Raw genomic sequence first — 7,473 nt, 5'->3', positions numbered from 1 at the left:
ATTCATAGATGCTCATGTGCTATAGCCCTCGCCATCTATATGGGTACAGGCGACCGGACTCGAATCGCCTAATATTTGGTTATCCTATAAAAAGTTACGTAAGGAACAATAATCATCGCCTCGCCATGACCGTTACTCATTTTTTGGCGTTTTAGGGCCATAAAACTAAAATGCGGCTCGATTCCTTGATTTTCGTGTGCGATAACCCACACCATCTGCATCGGTCCGAGCGACCAGGCCCGAATCGCATAAAATTCCTTCGGCCCATAAAAACGACCAAAGGAACAATAATCATTGCCTTGCCATGACCGTTCCTCGTTTTATGGCATTTTAGGAAATTTTGCCTGATTTCAAAATTTTCGTGTGCTATAGCCCAATCATCTGCATGGGTCCGGGAATTGCCTAAAATTTTGTCGGCCTATCAAAAGCGACCTAAGGAACAATAGTCATCGCCTTGCCATGCCCGTTCCTCGTTTTTGGACATTTTGGCACCATAAAATTGGAATTTCGTCCGATTCCCAAATTTTTTTTTGCTGATATGGCACACGAAAATATGAAAATCGGGCAAAATTCCAGTTTCATGGCCCTAAAACACCAAAAAATAAGGAACGGTCATAGCGAGGCGATGACTATTGTTCCTTATGTCATTTTTTATGGGTCACCAAAATTTTTGGCGATTCGGGTCTGGTCATCTGGACCCATAGAGATGGCGTGGGCTATAGCACACGAAAATTCGGAAATCGGGCAAAATTCTAGTTTTATGGTCCTAAAATACAAAAAAAAGGAACAACCATGGCGAGGCGATGACTATTGTTCTTTAGGTTATTTTTTATGGGATGACAAAATTTTAGGAGATTAGAGTCCGGTTGACTGGACCCATGCAGATGGTGTGAGCTATAGCACACATAAATCGTGGAATCAAGCGGAACTAGAGGTTTTATGGCCCTAATACGCTAAAAAATGAGAAACGTTCATGGTGAAACAATGACTATTGTTGCTTAGGTTATTATTTATGGGTCGTCACAATTTTAGAAGATTCGGGTCCGGTCACCCGAACCCATGCATATGGCGTGGGTTATAGCACATGAAAATTTGGGAATCTAGCATAATTCTAACTTTATGGCCCTAAAACGCCAAAAAACGAGGAGCTATCATGGCAAGGTGATGATTATTATTCTCTTGGTCGCTTTGGATAGACCAGTAAAATTTTAGGCAATTCGGGCATGCATACGGCGTTGGCAATAGCACACGAAAATCTGGGAATCGACGGAATTCTAGTTTTATGGTCTTATAATGCCAAAAAGGAGGGACGGACATGGCGAGCCGATGACTATTTTTTCTTTGATCGTTTTTGATAGGCTGGTAAAATTTAAGTCTATTCGGGTCCAGTTTTAATTCCCCGGCAACGATGCCAAAATTTGATCACGCCCAATTATGCCTTGTAAAAAGGACAAAGCGGTCGCTGCAAATATAATCCGAGTATTTAGCTTAGAGTCGAATCCTTAGAGAATTAACCTACCAATTACTTTTGTTAGACTCACTAAATTCTTTGTAATCAACTTCCGAGATATTTGAATAACAATTGGTGATGGTTTAACTAACTATAACTGAATAAAAACAAGTAAACTAACAGCTAACTATGATTAAGTTGTAAGCAATTAAGAGAAGGATGTAAGGTTATGATTTCCCCTATTGATGGAATCCCTTCCTGTTATGTTTCGCATAGAATTGCCTAATCGTCTCTATCGATCATGAGCACTCTTACTACCGTAAATCTTTCCCGAGTAATTACGACAATTTACTAGACGCACTCCCCCGAGTTACGCTAGCTGACGTTTATTACAGCTCACTTTATATCGCACTCAAGGCTTCGTTATCCCTAATCTCGCCTTTAAACTCTCAGTTATTAATCCCTCATATACTTTAGGAGTGGTGTTGTTCAACAATTACCTAAATATGCACTCTCTCCCCAGTAATACATACTAAATAGACACAGCTAATTAAGGATCCTATCAATTAACTACAACAAAAACGCAGTTTAACAAATAGAGATTAAACCGGGCAAACTATATTAACATAACACGAAGTTCATCCTTCAACAGGTTCCATCAAAATCCTAGACTAAATATTTAGCTACTCATAATCTTGTTCATCATAACAATAGCAAAATTCATCATAAATGGTAAAATACAAAAGGAAGAAAGGAATAACTCGATGTTGAATTATCCTCCTTGCCTCTTACCTCTCCTTGCCTTCAACTAAGCTGTAAAAACCTTGATAATGTCCCTTTGGTCGAGCTGGACCTCTTGTAGGTTAAGTTAAATTACCTCCGAACTTCCAAGTTTACCCCTGAATTATATGTTCTGAACTGGACTAACGCAGTCGCGCCAGTGGGTGCGCTAATGACCGCGCATATGGCATAGTATTCTGCCTCGAATTCCTAGGCTAGCGCGGTCGCGCTAAGCTGGATCATCATTTCAGCTCCTCTTTTCTCTCTTCTTTCAACGTACTCAACTCTGAGGGGCTTCCCTTGCTTCAATTTAGCTCCAAACACAGTACTAAGTCCTCATAAGCGCAACTCACTCCTGCAAAACATGAAATTCACAATTAGAGCCAATTTATCGTCATTTAACTATCCGAGAACAGTGAAACATCGTCAAGCTGGGGCATAAACAGTTGCCAAATTACGTGAATCTAGCCTATTATCAGCAACCCACACTTAAATCATTGCTAGTCCTCGAGCAATCCACCACTCTCTATAAAGGTTCCTTTACTAAGTTTTTCCCTCCAACGTATCACACCAAGAACAAATCACCAAAGTAACGTCTAGTAGTGTACAATCTTTGCCCCAAAAGTCGACTCTCATATGTCGTGCAATATTCGTACTTACTCAAATTACTCTATACAGAAGTCAAGACTTACCTTTCCTTCGTGAATCATATGCCTTCACATCACACAAGAGAGTAGTTCCACAAATAATAATATTAAGAACAATTAGGAACCTAGATAGACAAAATTCGCTCACTCTAAAAAAGAACATTCACATGCCACACAGATGCACCATAGGCTTGCCCGTAGTGTACTACTATACTAATCGAACCCATTCAGTTTAAGATCAAAGGTCTTTATTTGGTTGTAATGTAGGCTAAGGGACGGGTATGATATATTTGGATATAGTGACTAACTTCTCTAAGCACTTTTAATATAATCACATTAACATTAGAAACCATACTTATGTCAAACCAAACATTCCACCACACTTCTATTTATAACATCCCACTCCATTAGGTGCAATTATATCAAGTCACCACTTATCACATACTACATTTACTCATTCTCTTTTTTTCTTTTTCTTTTTTTAAGTGGTGCCTATTCTTTTACTTTTTTAAATACTGCTCCTTTTCTCTAGTTCATCGGTTCCACTCAAAAACCAAACCACCACCCCACACTTTATCTTTTGCATATTTCATAACCATTCAAGTGCTCATGGGAGGTAAAAGGGTTTAAACAGATGGGCCGTTCAAACAATTGGGTAAGGTTCGTAATGTGATTGCCAAAGAAACAGGCTTATAGGCTCAACGGGATTAACTACGATGTATTGCATTAAGGTGGGTCTGATGTATTGCATTAAGGTGGGTCTACTTTATATATCTGGCTTAACAAAAAAATGCCTCTATCACTTATAAGACTAAATAAAGCTACTATTTCACTTTGCAAACACACAGGGCAAGTTCTAGGCATCAAATGCAGAGCATAGAATACAGTACAACTCACACACACATGGCACATGACTCACTCCAAATTGGCTTATCAAGACACTCTCGTTTGAGTATTCAAGTCAGTTACAAACATACAATTTAAGGCACTCTAGCAAGAATCAACCAGTGAGACTAAGCGTTACACTCTAGTGTCTACTGTGTTCAAGTGTATCAACGCTAAGGGTTTCTCTTTCTATTTCAGCTCGTAGCCCATCAATACTAACTAAAAACTAGAAACAAAATAAACAAAAACTAACTACACCCGGTTTAAGCAAAACCATTGAAAAAGAACCGTGGCCCAAAGAAAAATCAAAGGGGAGTTACTACACTACCTAAAACAAAAATATCTTTTTGGTATTTTCTTTAGACTTACTTTCCTCAAGAAAACTATCTAGAAGATCCGTCATCAGGAAGAGTCCAACATATTTCTATTTTTTTTTCACGTCAACTTAGACCCTCAAGAACCTCGTCGAAAGAGATCCATCATCGGGACAAGTCAACTTACCTACTTTGAACTTACCTAATTTGACTACTACTCAAAATCACTAAAAACAATCAAGAAAAACAAAGAAAACATCAAACAGTCAAGTTGCTACATATACACACATACATTGAAGTATCCCCACCCCACACTTAAAAGGAAGACATGTCCTCATGGTATACAAAATAAAGAACAGTGAGGTAAAGGAACTTCCCTAAATGATCACTCTTGATCGGAGACCGTGTCTGGGTTCAGATTGCAAGCACGACCCAGAGCTCTCAGCCAACCCAATATTTTCTTCTCCGATTTCACCTGCTGGGCATCCACCGCGTCAACACGTGTACCCAAGTCAGCGACCAAAGTATGCAATCTAACCACCTCCTGCTCCAAAGCTATGAACTGGGTAACCCGAGCAGCCCTAGATGGTGCTGCAGTCCCAGATGGTGCTGCAGCTGCTGCAATTTGCTCATGGGCCTGTGGCTCGGCCCTCACATCCTCCTGCTCAGCCTCCTCTTCCTCAGAGTCATCAGATTCACTACTATCCTCACCACCTACTGTCACCGGCTCCTTCCCAGTTGTGACCTTATCTGCTCGGAACTTGTGGTCTTTTGGCACTCTCCCATCCACATCTAGATTTTCTAGCACCCGAGCTGCCCGGCAAAGTCGAGTAACTAAGGAAGGGAAGAAGAACCCATACCTTTTCACCAGTCAACGGGTGAACATCTCCTCATGAATCACCTTGGCCACGTCAAAGTTGTGACCATTTATAAAGCACCAAATCAGAGCCGCTCGAGGACCATTCACCTCCGTAATATTGGAAGACGGGATTAGGCGGTTGTTGATAACATACAACCAGTACTTCCCTTCAAAGGTTAGCGCCGCGGAGTGAAACTTCTGACCATACTTCATCCAGTTAATTTCCTTTTCGGGTACACAGATTGTTTCAAAGAACATCCCCAACTACGTGTGTGATCTTCCATACCCCTCATAATATTCTTCATATGGATCCACATGAGGGGGCAGCTGGTATATCCTCCATATAGCCTCAACAGAGCCATAGTACCTGGAAAAGGAATAACATTAGCACAACCCAAAAAATTGTGACTCAATGCGGTTACTCAGACTTCACGCGCACAATTGGTCACAATTACTCATTTACACTAACTGTGGCATTTAAGCAAATACCTTGTGGGCATTATATACCCGCACCGAATTCAAACATGTTGTAACCCCATGACCACCATGATTTCCCCAAATTCACCCACTAAGTTAAGATACAACTCCACCAACATTACTGCCCACAATCACTACAACATACACTATAAATGTCTACTTAAGAAAAGAAAAACTACTACATAAAAAAATAAAAACGAAAATCTGAAAAAAAAAAAGAAATTGGCAAAAAGAGAAACCTTACATGTAGTGAGAGAAGATGGTGAGAAGTAAAGAGGAGTAGGGGAGGTGGGCTTGAGCCTTGGGGAATTTGGGTTGGGAATTTGGATAAGAGGGAGTTTGAAGAAGACGGAATTTGAAGAAGAAGGGAGTTAGGGTTGGGGAAGGGGCTTTCTGCGTTGGGGATTTTCTTTTAAGAGTGAAGAAGAGGGGAGTAATTAGATGGAGAAGGGGGGAGAATAGTTAGGGGAAATACACTTAAAAAATTATACAAAATAAAATAAAAAAATAAAACAAAATATTAAGTTAAACAGGCGGAATTAGCGCGGTCGTAGTGCGGTACGAGCGCGGCCGCGCTAGTCAAAACAGTGTACATGGCCATATGCGTGGCCACTAGCACGGTCATAGCACGGTCACGCTAGTGATGGAGAAGCTGAGGCAGAATGTTTGCCCATATGCGCGGCCTGTAGCGTGGGCGCGCTCCTGGGCACGAAAATTTTCCATTTTTTCACATGTTCTTTTCACGTCCGATGGACTTATCACCTGCCCAAGCTCACCTGCATTGGTTAGTACTTCCCAAAATCAAAATTAACAACTACTAACTATCATTGGGTTGCCTCCCAACCAGCGCCTTAGTTAATGTCGTGGCACGATAGTTACAACAAATTAATGGGTTGCCTCCCATGCAGCGCCTGATTTAACATTGCGGCACGACACAGATAAGCGCAATTAAGGCTCGCTCGACCTTTGAGGTTCAGTCAGATGGATCTATGACACTCCCTTTGGTTCATTTATTCCCACATATAGTTTCAATCTCTGTCCATTGACTATAAATGTATGAGAGTCTTTCTCTAAGGCAATCTTTACAGCACCTGAGAGGAATACTTTGACCACTCGAAATGGTCCAGACCATCGTGACTTGAGTTTTCCCGGAAATAGCCTTAATCTTGAGTTATAAAGCAATACCATGTCTCTAGGATTGAAATTTTGCTCAACAATGTTCTTGTCATGCAACCTCTTCATTCTTTCCTTGTACAACCTTGTGCTCTCAAAAGCAAGATATCAGAACTTGTCGAGCTCATGCAATTTTGTGACTCTAGTTGTTCCCGCAGCCTCAATGTCCAGATTTAGTTGTTTCATTGCCCACCAAGCTCTATGTTCTAGTTCCACTGGCAAGTGATAGGCCTTCCCGAACACCAACTTGTATGGTGACATACCAATTGGTGTTTTGAACATAGTTCTATAGGCCCAGAGTGCATCATCTAGCTTTTCACCCAATCAGTTCTTGTGGCATTCCCAGTCTTGGTCAGTACACTACGGGGTTGCCACCTTGTGGCGTACAACATACTTTGCTAACAATTTCTCGAAGGCTCGATTGCAGAAGTGAGTGCCTCCGTCACTGATAATATCTCTTGGGGTCTCGAAACGAGTGAATATATTCTTCTTCAAAAACCCCACCACCACTCTTGCATCATTGGTGGGAAGTGCTGTAGCTTCCACCCATTTGGACATGTAATCTACAACAACAAGTATGTACTTATTGCCAAATGAGCTGACGAAGAGGCCCATTAAGTCTATCCCCCAGACATCGAACACTTCAACCTCTTGAATTGGGTTCATGGGCATCTCATGGCGACGGAAAATGTTCCCGGTTCACTGACATTCATTACAGTCCTTTACCCATTGATGTGCATCCTTAAGCACTGTTTGCCAGCAGAACCCGGCTTCTAGTACTTTTGCTGTCGTCCTGACTCCTCCAAAGTGCCCGCCATACATCGATGTATGACATGCCTGCAAAACAGAAGATTGTTCTATCTCGGGGACACACCTCCGGATTATATT

This window comes from Nicotiana tabacum, chromosome 9 (genome assembly GCF_000715075.1).
Source record: "Nicotiana tabacum cultivar K326 chromosome 9, ASM71507v2, whole genome shotgun sequence".
Classification (NCBI taxonomy): Eukaryota; Viridiplantae; Streptophyta; class Magnoliopsida; order Solanales; family Solanaceae; genus Nicotiana; species Nicotiana tabacum.
Note: the sequence above shows the minus strand (reverse complement) of the source record.